This window comes from Lycium barbarum, chromosome 12 (assembly GCF_019175385.1).
Source record: "Lycium barbarum isolate Lr01 chromosome 12, ASM1917538v2, whole genome shotgun sequence".
NCBI lineage: Eukaryota > Viridiplantae > Streptophyta > Magnoliopsida > Solanales > Solanaceae > Lycium > Lycium barbarum.
The window spans coordinates 68,493,275-68,509,477 of NC_083348.1; the positions used below are offsets into that span (position 1 = coordinate 68,493,275).

Here is a 16,203-nt window from a genome sequence, read left to right on the forward strand (position 1 = left end):
GGTAAGATTTATGGTATTTACATGTTGTTTAAGGTGTTTGAAATTTGAAACACTTGGATTGTAAAAAGGATATAGAAAATGGGTCTCGAATGTGAGAATAGTGATGTTTGTTAGTAGTAATTTGGATTGAGTAATGATTCGTGATATGATATGATTATAATCATGTTGTGAATGATGTTAAGAACATGGGATAGACATTGTATACGAACGAATGTAATAGTGTGCTATGACCATGGACATGGGTGACTTGAAGTGAATTGAAGAATATGGATAATGTAGGAGAATAAAGACTATTATTATGATGTTGTGAATGTATTATTGATGCTTGGGAGTTGATATATGATATGGAGGAAGTCGTATAAACAAAGGAGATACTGTCCAGTTTTCTCTAGCTTTAGTCATGTATGCTAGCTATCGATTTTCTAATGATAGTATAACTCTAATGAAGGTAGAAACGTGAGCATTGAAGGAGAACGTGCAAGTGATAAAATAGTTGAACGGAAAGGTATGTAAGGCTAACCCTTCTTTCATAAGGCATGGGTTTTTGGCCAAATGTCTATTCTTCTATGAGCCTGTGATGTCCTTCAAATGATTCCATCTTCAAAAGCTACTAAGCTCGTGATTCCCGATATTTTACGATTGTACTAGATTCCTCATATGACGAGTAAGCCTATAAAGATAGATGTAATGAACGATGATAATAGTGATAATAATGATGACGACGATAATGCTGATGACGATAATGATGATGATGATGATGATGATAGTAAAGATCCTTATGAGTTTTTATGTATGTATGTATATATATATATATATATATATATATATATATATATATATATATATATATATATATATATATATATATATATGACTATTATGGAACCCCGATCTTATATGGCCGGGTAGAATATATATTTATGTAACGCGCGCGCACCTCTGCAGTTGGTAGGGCCAGGTATGTGTAACCCTGAAGCCTTGGTAGGGCCAGGCATGTGTAACCCTGAGCCTTGGTTGGCCAGGTATGTATGATAACCGAGCCTAGCCATGGTCGGGTATGTGAAACACCGAACATTCGTGGTCGGGCATGCTATGTAAATGTTATGTATATGATATGGATATGTATATGATATAGATATGAGTATAAATACGAATATGAATAAGAATATGTATATGAATACGACTATGGATACGAAATGTAAGTGAGTACGGATACGAATACGGATGTATGTACACAATCTCGCATTAGAAATGAAAAGTCCTATGAGAAGCAAGTAAGTGCTTATGACGATGATACGACTATCTCTCATCCTATGCTATTTCTTTGTTGTATATTATGCTTTCATAATGATATTGATCATGCTTTACATACTCAGTACATTCTTCGTACTGACGTCCTTTTGTTTGTGGACGCTGCGTCATGCCCGCAGGTGGCCAGGGAGACAGGCTTGATCCATAGCTATATTTCTCAGGGACTACATAGCGGAGCTCCATTTCATTAGGAGCTAGCTTTGGTATTGATTCTTTTGTGTACATATTTATGGGCATAGCGGGGTCTTGTCCCGCCTATATAATATGACATACTCTCCTTCGAGGCTCGTAGACAAGTGTATATGGTTAGACGTGTTTGGCCTTGTCGGCCTATATTTTAGATGTCATTTTGTTAGCCTCGTCGGCTTATGTACATTGCTATGGGCATTTCTATTAATGGTGATATGAATATATGTATTGTGGCCCAATGGAAATAGTATGATTGATGGATAGAAAGTACGATTTAATATGTGGCTCACCTAGATATAAATGTAAAGGTATGTTAAGGGGTGCCCGGGTGGGCTAGCACCGGGTGCCCGTCGCGGCCCTCCGGTTGGGTCGTGACATTTATACTATTTAGAGCATCTTGTTTTTCCAATACAAACTATAGTGTACGGCTTAATGTATCATGATTTTCATCGTTCGACTTATCACTTTTATTCAGATCAGCAATTTAACTTTTTGAAGCCATAGTCTTTTATGAGAGACAACCATGCAAGTAAAACTCATCAATTATGCATGTGACAAACATACTTAAACAAATAAATTCTCATAATGACTTCACATTTAGTGTAGAATCGAAAGGTCATTTAATATCCAATTATCATCTACTATCCAAATGATTAATAAAAAATGGAAATCATTTCTTAGTATGTATCAAATTTCATTTGTGACTAGAATCACACAGATTCTTTAAGTATCATCCTCTTACATACTCTGTTACACATATCAATTAGTAGAAAACATAACAGAATAGAGAAAAAACACAGATTCATTGAAATTATTTTCAACACATTCAGCCAAGTCATAGCTAGCCTATCTATAGGAGAAGGTTGATAAAACGAGGCATAGGACATTTCTTTTGAATCCAAGACTTTCTAAGCTTAGCTTATATGTCATTTTTCTCCTCCCACTTGGCTTCAAGCGCCAGAGTATATACCCAAAGAGACTAATTTGGACCATACTCATGATGAATATTATCCAATCTATGCCTCAGTACTCTAGGAGAGAATTCGGACAAAATGACTCAGTACTCAACTCATATTATCAATTCTGCTAATTTTGCCCCAAATAGGCAAACACATACTAGTATAGAAGCAGAAAAGTCCATTTACAACTTTATAAGCTCCTCATATTTTCTTCTCCCTTCCCTATGACAATCTCTCTCATCCCTAAAGATCCTTCATATCGTCGTTGAAACATTAGACTTTATGATCTCAGAATCATAATCATCAAACTTGATAATAGTCCTGTGTCAACGTACTCTTTTATGTTGTCCCTAACTCGGCTCTTAGTGTCACTCTCACTTGGAGAACTTCGAGCTCGTCCTCCTGTTAACCGGAACAAGGAAACAACTAAAATGGCAAACCTTTCAATGTGACAACATATGTCACAATAACTCGTAGAAGAGAAATTTGGTAAGGGGTCATATTCTTATTCATTCTTATAAATTCTTGACCCTTTCAAGACCACTCAAGAATCAGTAAAAGAATGACTAGAACTTGGAATAAGTTCCTTAAACAATGATGAGTTGTTTGTAGACCAATACTTAATGTTTTGACTCTTCAAAATTAGTCTATGCCTTATTATGCCACTGTAGTCCTTTAGATCATACAAGTTTTAGAAGAAAAAAAGAGAGGTATTTAACAGGATATAGACTAATAGTATTAAAGAAATTAACTCCTCTGTTGCTGCTTCTTTTATATTAGCACACTATTTGATTCCTCCCAATTATAGAAACGGAAAAGGGCCAAAATTACCTCTGAACTTTGAAAAATAGTTCATCCATACCCTTCGTTATACTTTAGGGCCAATTATACCCTTACAGTTATACTATGGGGTCAATTATACCCTTATGTCTAACTGCTGCCACGTGGCATCATCCCAGCCCTTCAAAATTATTTTACTCTCAAATAATTTTTTACCCACTAAAATAACTCAACTCGACCCAAAAAAAAATTTTCCAGCAAAAATAATACGGATAATTTTTTCAGCAAAATAAAATAAAAATAATTCCGTATTATTTTTGCTGGAAAAAACAATTCTGGTCGGATTGAATTATTTTAGTAGGTAAAAAATTATTTGAGGGTACAATAATTTTGAAGGGTTAGGATGATGGCACGTGGCAGCAGTTAGACATAAGGATATAATTGAAGGGTATAATTGACCCTAAAGTATAACGAAGGGTATGAATAAATTATTTTTCAAAGTTCAGAGATAATTTTGGCCCTTTTCTGTTATAGAAACCACGAAGGAGCTCTCTTGGGTCTTATAATATCATAAGAGCATCATTCTGCCAAGTCTCAATACAATCATGTGTATGCACATAATTCACATAATGACAAACTAATAGAGGCATGACAGTATGAGATATAGAACAATTATTGCATCTTACACCTAGTAATATTTACATGCTGGCAAATTGCAGTTAGGGAGTTGTGTCTCTAGTACCAAACAAAGTACTTATGGGGCCATCATCATGGCAACACTTTCGAGTATTCTAAGAACCATAATGATGACAAACTTGTTTTTTACTCAACTTCACTCATGGTACCCATATGGTACCCAAAACAAGTTTTTTTATACGTATTTCATCCATGGTATCCAAAACAAGTTTTCATCTATGGTATCCAAAATAATTTTTTAGCAGTAGTATCCAAAACAATTTTTTGTACGTATTTCATCTATGGTACCCAAAAAAAAAGTTATCTATGGCACCCAAACCAAGTTTTTTATACGTATTTCATCCATGGTACCCAAAATAAGTTTTCATCTATGGTACCCAAAATAAGTTTTTTTTTTTTTTTTTTTTTTTTAGCAGTGTACCCAAAACAAGTTTTTGTACGTATTTGATCTATGGTACCCAAAAAAAAAAAAATTCATCTATGGTACCCAAAACAAGTTTTTATTGTAGAACCATTTTCTCGTGAAAGAAAAACTGATACTAGGAAAAAAACAACCCTAGGCTCTGATGCCATTGTTGGAATAAAACACAGGGCAAGAACAACATTGCGTACCTTTAGGCGCAGCGGAAGATATTGTTGAACTCACCACCGAAAAAATTACCCCAAGTCGAACTTCGATTCATTAGGAAACGAAATCAAATTCACAAACTAGATGTCTTTTCTCTTCGTGAGTTTATGAGAGAAAATAACCAGAGAAAAGAATTTCTCCTTTTGAAGAAGAGAAGTAGTCGCAGTTAGAGAAGCAAGAGTTTTTTTTTATTCAAGAAGAAGAGAAGTGATGGTTCTGAAAAAACTTGTTTCTCCACGTCCCTTTCACGTTAACTTATAAGTGATTGGGTGAATTGTAAATTCCCTTACTTATCTCTTCTATATGGGTCGGGTCAGCCCACATGGTGCTACCCACAACTCAATTTATAACACAAATGCCTCCACTACCACCCACTCCTCCCAACTCGATCCCATTGCCTTCCTAAAAGTTCAAATAGTTTCATGATTATGCCGGAACTACCGCCGGCGAAAGGTGATAAATTGAACATCTGTCGAGAAATTATATTGTTGTTTTTGGGTTAAATATTACCTTTTGTACGTATATCTATAATATTAAATCTCGGACATCTAAGCATTTATAGTAAAAAACTTATTACGCCATTTAAAAAAAAAATCAAGATAAGAGTCCTGGGATGTTGTATATCATTTTATGCAAACACAAAAGAAAGGGAGGGCTAGACCATACCTCTGATATACAAACACAGATTGCAAGGCAATCTAGCAAAAAAGAGAATGTTACGTTAAAACTAGTTAGTTATACATTAGACCTATACACTTTAACTCACAAAAAAAATAGTTTTGTCATATCTTATCCTCCTGCTAGGCATTTGACTCTTATCTAAGTAGTAAGCAACAAAGGCCCCTCTTGGCATCTATTACGCCATTGATTTAGGACAAAAGATGCTTTTAAGGGCAAATGACTAAAGATACCATGACACCTTAGAAGTCGATGAAACACGCCAAGAATTTGAATTCCGTCCATTTAGTTTAACAACTCATTTATCTTGCTTCTCATTTCTTATTAATTGTTCAAACTAATATCTGCTTGTTCAAAACTAGATCTCTTCTCTTTTCAAATCAATTATATATGTTCCTTTTGACATTTAAATAGGTAACGTGATTGTACAAGATCTTGTGTGATTGACTCTGAACCACCAAACAAATATTTTTAAGAAAATTGGTCAGGAAACAAAAACTTGGTTGATCTTTAATTAGATTTCTACATTCAACTGGCCTTGTAATTTTATCGACGCCTCAAATGATAATAACACGAAGAAACATGTCTTGTTTAGTTTAGTTGTTCTCGTGTCTCTGACTAGCACAACTCTTGTTTGTATAGGAACTGCCCCTAAAGATTATTACTTTTCTAGAAATTAGAAAATACTGAACCATTTTGGTAGAATATACCGTCAATATGAATTCTTATACAATAGCTAAAAGTTTAAGTCCTCTCTTAGAACATTTTGCCAACAAAGTTAATTCCACTGCAACAAAGAGTGTTCAACTATTGAGTTGTCGCACTTAATTCACTCACCCGCTAACCAAAAAACACAGGCAACAGAGCAACACTTCTTTCATGAATATGCAAATATTGGTTCAAACCTTATATTATTAAATCACTTTAAATCTATTCCTGCTGTTATTTAAATCTTTCCCTTTATTCTGTTTCCCCTTATGGAGTTAATAGTCATTGTAATCACAAATACTAAAACCGTCTAAGTTCATTGTGGGATTGACTTGGAAGTTGGAGTTACCACACATAAATACTTTAATCAAATTTAGGTATGAAAAAGAACTTGATTGATTTGACTGGCCTACTAATTTTCCTCGACCCCAAAAGGATATTAACAGGAAAATCACGTTGTGTAGGTCACATCATAATTAACTTGCCTCATATTATTTGGTCTAGTTCTCGTGTCCCTGACTGACAGCTGTTGTTTGTACGAGCTTGTATAGGAATGGTCCCTATAGATTTAGTTTTCTAGTTATTTGACAATGGAAGTATAAACAGAACCATTTTGGTAAAATAAACAGTTCATAATTCATACTCCTAGATATAATTGCTTTGCTCAAGGATATATTCTCTGTAGAAACTTTTCATCATAGAGTTGATTCTACTGCACAAATTCAACGTTCCGCTATTGAGTTATCGCACTTGCAGTAACCTGCTAACCACAGAAACGTACCAACAGGCAACAGAGCAGGGGCAATGAAAGCAAAAAGGTTTTGTATATAGATAGATTGTTAAATCCTCCTTTAACAAAAGCTTTTAGCGTAGTGTCAAAGGTGGTTAAAGATCGCTTTAGGTTACAATTTCAAATCCTAGATGATACATTCATGCATTTTTTCGAATCTCCTTGTCAGAATTCCTGGTTCGGCCGCTGCAATGAGAGTGCTAAGCACAAAGTGATAGTCCTTTCATTGGTTTTATAATATATTTTAAGTACTATTTAATAGGAGTGTATACTACATAGAGGCATGTTTTTGGCTATGTCAGCTAGCAGAGCACAAGTACCTTCTTGTCCTTCTCTAACAACTCTCCCACAGGACAATATGTTCATTCACACGTAGATTCTGCGGCAGACAAGAAGAAGATGACCCATAAGGGACACTGTGAGAACTCATTTTGCGGAGTCAATAGACCAGCGAGCGCAGTAAGAACTTTCACATTACCAATATAAACACTTTAAGAAACTCACATTGCCAATAAACAAAAGGGCTCCGATTTAACCATCCAAAAAACAAGCTGCTGATAAGTTCTTTCTATTGTGCAAAATGACCTTGAAAAATACAGGACATTAAGGGTGTGTCTGGTATGGAGGAAAACATTTTCAAGATAATTTATTTCATTTTTGGTTGGTCAAAATATTTTGAAAAACGTTCTCTAGGAAAACAAGTTCCTTAAAAATGACTTTCCTTTTGGAAATAGGGAAAATAAGTTGCAAAAGTGGCATTTCAAGTTCATTTTCTCCTCCCCACCCAGCCAACATCCCCAACCCCTAATCCTTGACCATCCCACCCCCGTACGGCTGAACTCCACTCCCCACGCCATCCCACATAGTATTTTGCTAGATTACATATAATGTTCTTGGAATAATATTTCTTTACTTACCACTGGAAAAAAAAGTAAGAAACCCATTCGTTTTCTAAGAAACATTTTCCTTCATACCAAACACACCCTGAGATATTGATGAAATTTACCAGAGCTCCAGTGACCCCAGCCTCAGCAATCATTCTTCTTGTACAAGGAGGACCAAACAAAAGAATATTACTTCAATGCTATAAATGACAAAGTTCAATTAGAACACTTAGCACTCTTTTTCTAAAGCTGAAACTAACTCCAGGTATGTTGCAGGAGACATAATAATTCTTATCTAGTAGCCTAAACAGAAAATGACTATTTGAAGTTTTCAAACAAAACTAGAAAAGTTTGTGCCACCATAAGATTGTTTGACGTTTGGTACCTGCATTGCAGATTTCAAAGGTAAAAGTGGAGTCAATTCAGGTAGTAAATGATAAAAGCCTTAATATCTTCCTGAGCTGCTCGTCGCAAATAGCTCAGGCGTCTGAGGAGCATCACTTACTCCAAGTATATCTGTCACGACCCAGCCTCGTGGGCCGCGACGGGTGCCCTATTTGGACACCCAAATAGACTTACGTACCAGATCGACATATCAAAGATTTATTCAAACTTAACATACGTTATTTTAAACAGATACTGAAAACAAATATCGTCTTAAGCGGTCGCCCGTACAGAAACATCATATCAAATCCGGTAGGCTAGCGGAATACACATCGCCCAGATATACATACATATACAAACATATGGGCCGTTTTGGCCATAATAGCAAACGGGACCGCATTAAGGCGCAGATCATAAACATAAACGAACAAACATGACCCATGACCCACATATATGTCTACAGGCCTCTACAAACCATAACAGAAACATATGACGGGATAGGGCCCCGCCGTACCCAAATAGCCATATATACAGAACATGTATAACAGAAGATATGTACCAAAAAGATGAGCTCCGAATCAAAAGGAGTACTCCAAACAGCAGAATAAGTATCCTATACTGGCGGGTCACCTGATCGAACGTCAGCACCTGCGGGCATGAAACGCAGCCCCCGAAGAAAGGGGGTGGGTCAGTACGAAATATGTACTGAGTATGTAAAACATGAAAATACAGAAATCCGAATCATAACTGAAGTGAGGAGTACAGAAAATGGATACAGAATTAGTATATCAAAACCTGTGCTGAATATATATATATATATATATATATATATATATATATATATATGATGCAAATAAAAATCATGCATAGGGTTCAGGAACGTGGTCGCCACTCCGACGCTGGCGCCACAACACATCATACTCCAGAAGGTTTCATATCTCCGTACAATCCCCGAACATATCGTATCATCATATCATATCACAATATCAGAACATATCATATGCCATATCACATCATAACGCCGTATATAAGCGGAACCCGGCCCTATTATTTTCACTACTATTATTTTCGCTACTTTTATTTTCAACATTACGAGCATTACTTTATCACAAATTTTAAATGTTCGTCATCGTTTCATTTTCGGGTTTGGAATCGTTAAATTAATTACAAGACAACACTTTGTAAAATCTTTATTTTTCTACATATTAATTATTAATTGTATTTACATAGTATATGTTGTACTAGTTATTAAATTAGAAACCCAAAGATAATTAATATAGAGGAGAAATTTCAGCCTAATAAATGGCCCAAACGACTGAGCCCAATCTGTATGAAGTCCAAATAATCAGCCCACATTATTCCCTACCCGGTCCAGCCCAACCAAATAATTACCCGGCCCAATCTTCTTATTTCCTACCCTAATCCCTACCCTTTTTCTCTTTCTCTCTTCACTCCTTCAGCCGCCTCCCTCATTCTCTTTCTCCTCTCCTCTCTCTTCTCCCACGCTCCTCTCCACCTTCCTCGTTCCCTGCCACTTCCACCTCTCCTTGTCCCCCCACGCCTGTTTCCCGCTCCTTTGTCTCTCTCATACGCTCCTCTCTTTTCTTCAATACAAATGAAACCCTATAAATATAATCCTAGTTGAATCGTTTTAAGGGGGGATTTTTTTTATGAGAAAAACCGAATAAAACAGAGATTAGAATACCCGAGCATTTTTCGTTACAAAGTCTTTCCTTTTTAATCTGATCGAGAACCCGGAAATCAAAAAAAAAAAAGAAGAAAGAAAAGGACTCAACATCGTCAGGAAAGGAACATAATTATTTCAGTGTTTTAGGGAAAAAAGCTATCTTCCACACTGAATTTTCCTTGCCGGTGAACTTTAGCCGTGGGGGGACAATTACTCTATTTCCAGTTCTTCGTGTTGAAACTTTAATTACTCTAAGCGGGTTCGGGTTCGTTCGAGTTCGAGCATAGATTCGAGACCCCGACGCCTCAGTTCATTGCACACAAAAAAGGGGATGTAATAAACATTTTAAAGCAGTAATAGCTATTTGTTGAATTGAATAAGCATGGAACTATGATAGATAATGACGTTGCTTCACGAGGCCTTGTTCAAAATATATATGCTGCTTCTTAAGGTAAAACAGGAAATGTGTTTGTTAAAGATGGCAGTATTACTCTTTTATTTTCTATGATAAATAAAGAAAGGGTTCGTCATTAAATATTTGGTTAGTCATGTTTAAAATGCTGAGGAATTGTGATAAATTGCCCTTCGATCTAGTATCGCAAATACTTGTCTCATTATTTGATATGATCCCGAATTCGGACATTTGCTTCATTGTGTTATCTCGTCATTCTAATTTGTTACTTTTCTTTATTTTGCATGTACACCGGAGCCGAAGAGTTTCACTTTGAAACTCAACGACACCACTTACGAAGCCCAGCCGCAAACAGATCACAGCAGTCCAAATGGGCCAAGCCCATTCACATTATATCTACCCCTCTATTTTTTATTTTTGTGTGCATTTAACATGTATTGTATGACTAACATTTGTGCTTGTTAATTAAGATAAACTTTAGTGACATTAAGGGTTTTAGTTTAGTAATGGGTAGTTAATTCCACAAATTACATTCACTTCTATTTTTAAAACTATTTATAGTATCTATAACATTTATCTGAGTAATTGACTTTCAAAAAGCATGCCTACATATCTTTGGGTTAAAGGAATCATTTTTACATTCTCACTGGCTTAGGAGTTTCAAAACGTCACTAACACACAAAAATACGAATTCGAGTATATTTTATGAACATTTTCAAAATTTACCCAATTATATGTATTTTAGCCGAAAGTGGTCAAATAAAGTTAATAAAGAAAGAGAAAGGAAACCCGCTTCTTTTACATCCTGTTGACACCTAATTTTGGCTCGACGTGCTTAAAATTAACGTTTTGGGGGGCCCTGATTCGTTAAAGAGCACGAAATACATTTTTTTTTACACATTTTTACATTTTTTCAACAATTTATTGATGATTATCCTTATTTTAGGAATTTTCTCAATTTATTGTCATTTTTCAAGAATCATTATTTTGCACATGTACAGCGTAATACTACAATTTTTTGTGCAATTAATAATTGTTTCTTAATTTTATAGCAATACATTTTCATATCATAGACATTAATGTTTATATTTTATACTTGCGTTATTATTTATACATGTATTAATTAACTATATTTTAGTACAGTCTGACTGTGCAGAGAAAATCGGAGTAATTAATTTTTAAACGCAGAGTAAAATCCGATCAAGTCAAGGTTTCATCACTTTTTTTAAGAAAAAGATTAAAGTAAGCATTGAGGAGACAAAAGGGTGCAATCTTCTATTCTTTGGACAAAACAAGGAGCCATTTTGCATTATAAGAAAAGGGAGGGGGTATTCAATCCAACACATATTTGCACAAGCACATATCAGATCTTCCCTCTAAAAACCTAAACACTTTTTCTCTCCTCTCACTCTCTCTCTCTCTCTCTCTCTTCTTCAAACAAAACCCACATCTCTCTCTTCCTCTCCAACCAAACAGCCGCCACCACTACTCCTCTCCCAAGCGCCGCCCTTGACCCCATTTTTCCCTTTTCTCTTCTCCTTCGCTGTCCTCTCTCCACCGCCAAGCCAACCCCGACGAACTCCCACCGTCGGAGCTCCGGCAGAAAGCCCACCACGAGCACCACCCCACTGGCCGAAAACTTCCATTAAAATCGGTGACTGTGTTGTCTTCTCCAATGGCTCCACCATATTCTGTGTTTTCTTTTAAATTTTCGTACAAGCATGTTGGGATATGTTTGCTTGCTGTGTTGGACTGATTCTTTAATTTTTTTTTATTTTTTTTATAAACCTTTATGTTGGTTTGCTGCATGATTTGGCGTAATAGAGATGACCAATTGTTATGAACTTTTATTTTAAGTTTCTGTTGGGTTATTTGCTATTTTAATTTTATCAAGTGAGCCACATGCTTATGTGTTGCTCTAGATCTGTTTTAGCTGCTGCATCTTAATGACGATTGCTGCTATTTGGATTGATATACTGCCTTGTTTCCGTTTGAGAAATGGCTGCCCCGTTTTTTACTACATTTTCCATCACTGCTGTTGTTACATTAAACCACTGCTAAATTTATTATTGTCTTTAAGAAACTTAAATGTCTGCTTCAAGTAATTAATTAAAGGGTACTACTACTGCAATAGGGTAATAGGGGCCATGTTTTTCAATAAAAGTACAAATGAAAAGGAAGACACAATGGTGGGGTATTTTTTGCACTAATTGGTGGGGTATTTTATTGGGGCTTGAAATGCTGAAAAATAGCAGGAAAAGCTCATGGGCTATGAGGCCTTTTTACAGCGGGGGTCTACTTCTTTGTTTATAGGTTCATTTTTTATCTTTATTTTTTTTGCTGCGGTTGTAATATAGCTATGGCTAATTTGCTATTTGTTTTGTACTACATTCATCCCTGTTATGTTGCGTTCGGATTGATTTATATTTCTTTTACTAAATAAATGTTGGCTTTGTGCAAAAAAAAAAAAAAAAAAACTTTTGGCAGTCAATGGTACTTTTAACTTTTTTATCGCATTTAGTTAAATTCATTTGGGCGAATGCTAAACCCAAATGGCCGATGAAGAAATTTCCGTCGATTTCCAAGGCCTTTCATGTACAAAGACGAATTTTTTATTTTAAGTTTATTCATTATTTCTTTAATTCATCCGATAGTTATTTATTTTCTTACTAACATTTTTATTAAGTCTCATGCAGGTATCCGAAGTTACTTTTTGAAGATGACACTCAAAAGAAGTTCAAATAGCTTCTTAAATTCTCTGTTTATATATATATATATATATATATATATATATATATATATATATATATATATATATATATATATATATATATATATATATTTACATTATTAAATTATACAAGCATAAAATATAGTGAAACTTTACTTTTTAGGGTGCAAGTTGATGGTATTTATTTATGATCTGCTTAGGTGATATAAATTTTATGTGTTTTAGAAAAATCAATATTAGGCAGTTATTATTTTCGTAGCTAATATTCTTATAGTTATCATGTTTCGCTAGAGTTTTTAATTCAATAGCTTAGCACACTTAAGTAAATAAATAGGGTGATTTGCCTCAATATTTAGGCTTTAGAATGTACTCTCATAATTAATTGATTAGGCGTACATACTTAGCTAGTTAAATTAGTTAATTCACCTTGAATGCAAAATAATTTCATGTCCATTCCTTATACCCTTTTCACATACCCAAGCCTTTAAGTTGCACATAATTTTTTTTTAAAATAATTATTATATCACATATGTATAAAATACGTATTGCACGATTATTTATGTGAATAGTCATATTAGTTATTCTTTAGTCTAAACTCTACTAATTTTTGTAAATAATAATCAAGCCTTTTTACACATCCCTCGAATAGTTAAATTGGTCCAGCCGGGAACCACATTTGTGGATTCTGAAGGATGCCTAACACCTTCCCTTCGAAATAATTTGAACCCTTACCTAGAATCTCACTTATTTTCGTAGACCATGTTAAGCTGCATATATTAATAATTTATAGGTACCCTAGTATACCTTAAATGCTAGGTGGCGACTCTGTACATAATTAACTATTTCAGAGCTCCATAAGTTGTGCTTTGTTTAGCCTTTGGTAAAAATGAGGTGCAACACATCCTATTTACAAAACGAGTCTAGATTTTCTACATCACAATATTCATACAGTATAATCTTTACCTAAAATTCACGTTTGTTGAATCTCCTCTACAAGTATTATTTTAAACAACATCATTATACTTTCGTTTAAAGCTTTAACAACATTTTATAAGTCGTATTTTTAAGTACTCTTTTATATAAATTATTACCTTCTACAAATCCTATTTTCAAACAATATTTCTATATATTTGTCTGTAACTTCACTTATATTTACAAAGCTATTTTCTTTCCTATAATACTATATTTACACTTAGCCTAACTAATCATAAGTCTGGTCGGTTAACCATTGTTAATGGGTTTTAAAGAGTGCCTAATACCTTCCCTTTAGACTAATTGAACCCTTACCTAAAATTTTAAGTTTCGTAGACCTTAAACAGAGCTAACTTTAAAAATAACTTTAATAAACTTTAGGTGTCCTAATTCACCGTAAATAATTAGGTGGCGACTCCTTAACATAAACAAAATAGGAATCATCAATACGTCGTACTTCTAATTTAACCCGGTTAAAATGGGGTATGACACGAAGTAGTGAGGAAACCATATGCATTCAAATAAATAAATTCCAAGACTCGACGAATAAATACATATATATACTGATATCAGAAGGCTCAAAGTAAGTATCGAGTCAATCGGAATTAGTATACAAAAGTTGCGAGCTTTTGAATTACAAGACCTTCTAAAAACATTCCATAGGTCATTTTTGAAAATTTAAGTATCATTCATATTAAGAAGCTTTCAAATAACATTATGGATCAAATCAAACGGAGACATATGACCATATTTACTTATCAAAGCATTCATCAAATACTTTAGTCATTCGGTTATCATTTGAACAACATTCGGAAGCATAACGACTAGAATCTTCAAACATCATAATGACGTATCAAGCTATATAAAATAGCTTATGGAAGTCGAAGATGTTGGCCAACCTAGTGGTTCTAAGAATGGGATTTTCTTTATAAGCATACATATACATTTTTGTCCATTGCAAAGGGATCATGCCAAAAGAAGGGAAGGTAAGCTTTACATACCTCGATCGCTCGCTAATCAAATTCCGAATCAAGTCTCGGGCTCTCCAATATCTACAATAATATTATCAATTACCAAACATTAGCTACAAGTACTTAGAAATTCAATTCTAACTAGTACTTGTCTACAGAAATTTCGGCAGCATCTCCCCTGTAAATTCAACATCCCTGAGAATTTAACTCGGCCAAATTCATCAACAACCACACCAACAATACCAACAACAATAATAATAGTCATCAAGAATCAATTTAAACGCATTCTAACATTAATAACTTTCTTCTCTACATAGCGTATCATATTCGATTCAACTACGTCTTTTCAAGCCAATATCGCCACTCACATATTCATTTACTAGCTCCAGATTAATCAAACATAATTCAAGGAAATTTCAAACAATCTACACAATATTCCGACAATCCCACCAAAAACCATACCTCACCCGAAACCTCCAATCTTCGACACGAACATTCACAACACATTTTTATCTTCCAATTTCATCAACAACAACAACAATTTGCACCTTACAACTCCATTCCCATAATTACATAAAACTATAATAAAATCACATAATTTCCTACAACAACTTACAACTAATTTTCATACCAATCTTGAACCATTATTCTTCTATTTACATCACAAGGCCACACCAACATAATTTAACATACTAAATAAATTTAATTCCTCTCCCTTCACTACACCCACACACACGACCACACACCCACACACCCACAACACACAAATTTCATACTTTACCTTCATTTCCATATACTACAATATATATATATATATATATATATATATATATATATATATATATATATAATTCTTCCATGACAAAAAAGATAGAATTGTTTTACCTTTTTCTTCAAATTCTTCACTTGCCACCAAAGTGATTTTCTTGCTAAAATAATTGTACCACGTTGAAGAGGGTCTTGAGCTTAGTAGGAATACTAGAAATTTTAGATTTTTGGATCAAAGATTGATGAGCAAAATTTTTTCTCTCTTTCTCTAAGGTGGCTGAACCCCCTTGCTCTCACTCTCTCTCTCTTTTGTTTTGTCTTGAATATTCTAGATATGATGACTAAGTAGCTCCTTCCTTTTATTTATTACTTGGGTTTAGTTACATGGGCTTGGGCCAAATTTTTTTCCTCCATGGCCGGCCACCCCACATAAATTGGGCCTTTTTTTTCTTTTTCTTTTGAGCCCAATTAGTTATGGGTCTTATTTTGTAATTCCCGAAACTAATTTCCAAAATTCCCAATTTTGCCCTTGGCCTTCCTCCATATTTCCACATCAACATTTTTCATGAACAACACATATATATTAAATAAAATCAAAATATGACCTTATTTCTTACAAGTCAAAATTATTTCGAGTTTTCCGAATATGTAAAAA

At 34.5% G+C, this 16,203-nt stretch overlaps 1 long non-coding RNA gene across 1 annotated transcript; it reads right to left on the minus strand.

Annotated features, from left to right (window-relative positions):
• Nucleotides 1-6,556: 6,556 nt before the first annotated feature.
• On the minus strand, nt 6,557-15,867 carry LOC132622978 (uncharacterized). The gene is made up of 3 exons (XR_009576059.1): nt 15,666-15,867; nt 14,811-14,861; nt 6,557-8,655 (listed from the first exon to the last, which is right to left on the minus strand). It is a non-coding gene; the product is annotated as an uncharacterized LOC132622978 (long non-coding RNA).
• Between the last annotated feature and the right edge of the window lie 336 nt (nt 15,868-16,203).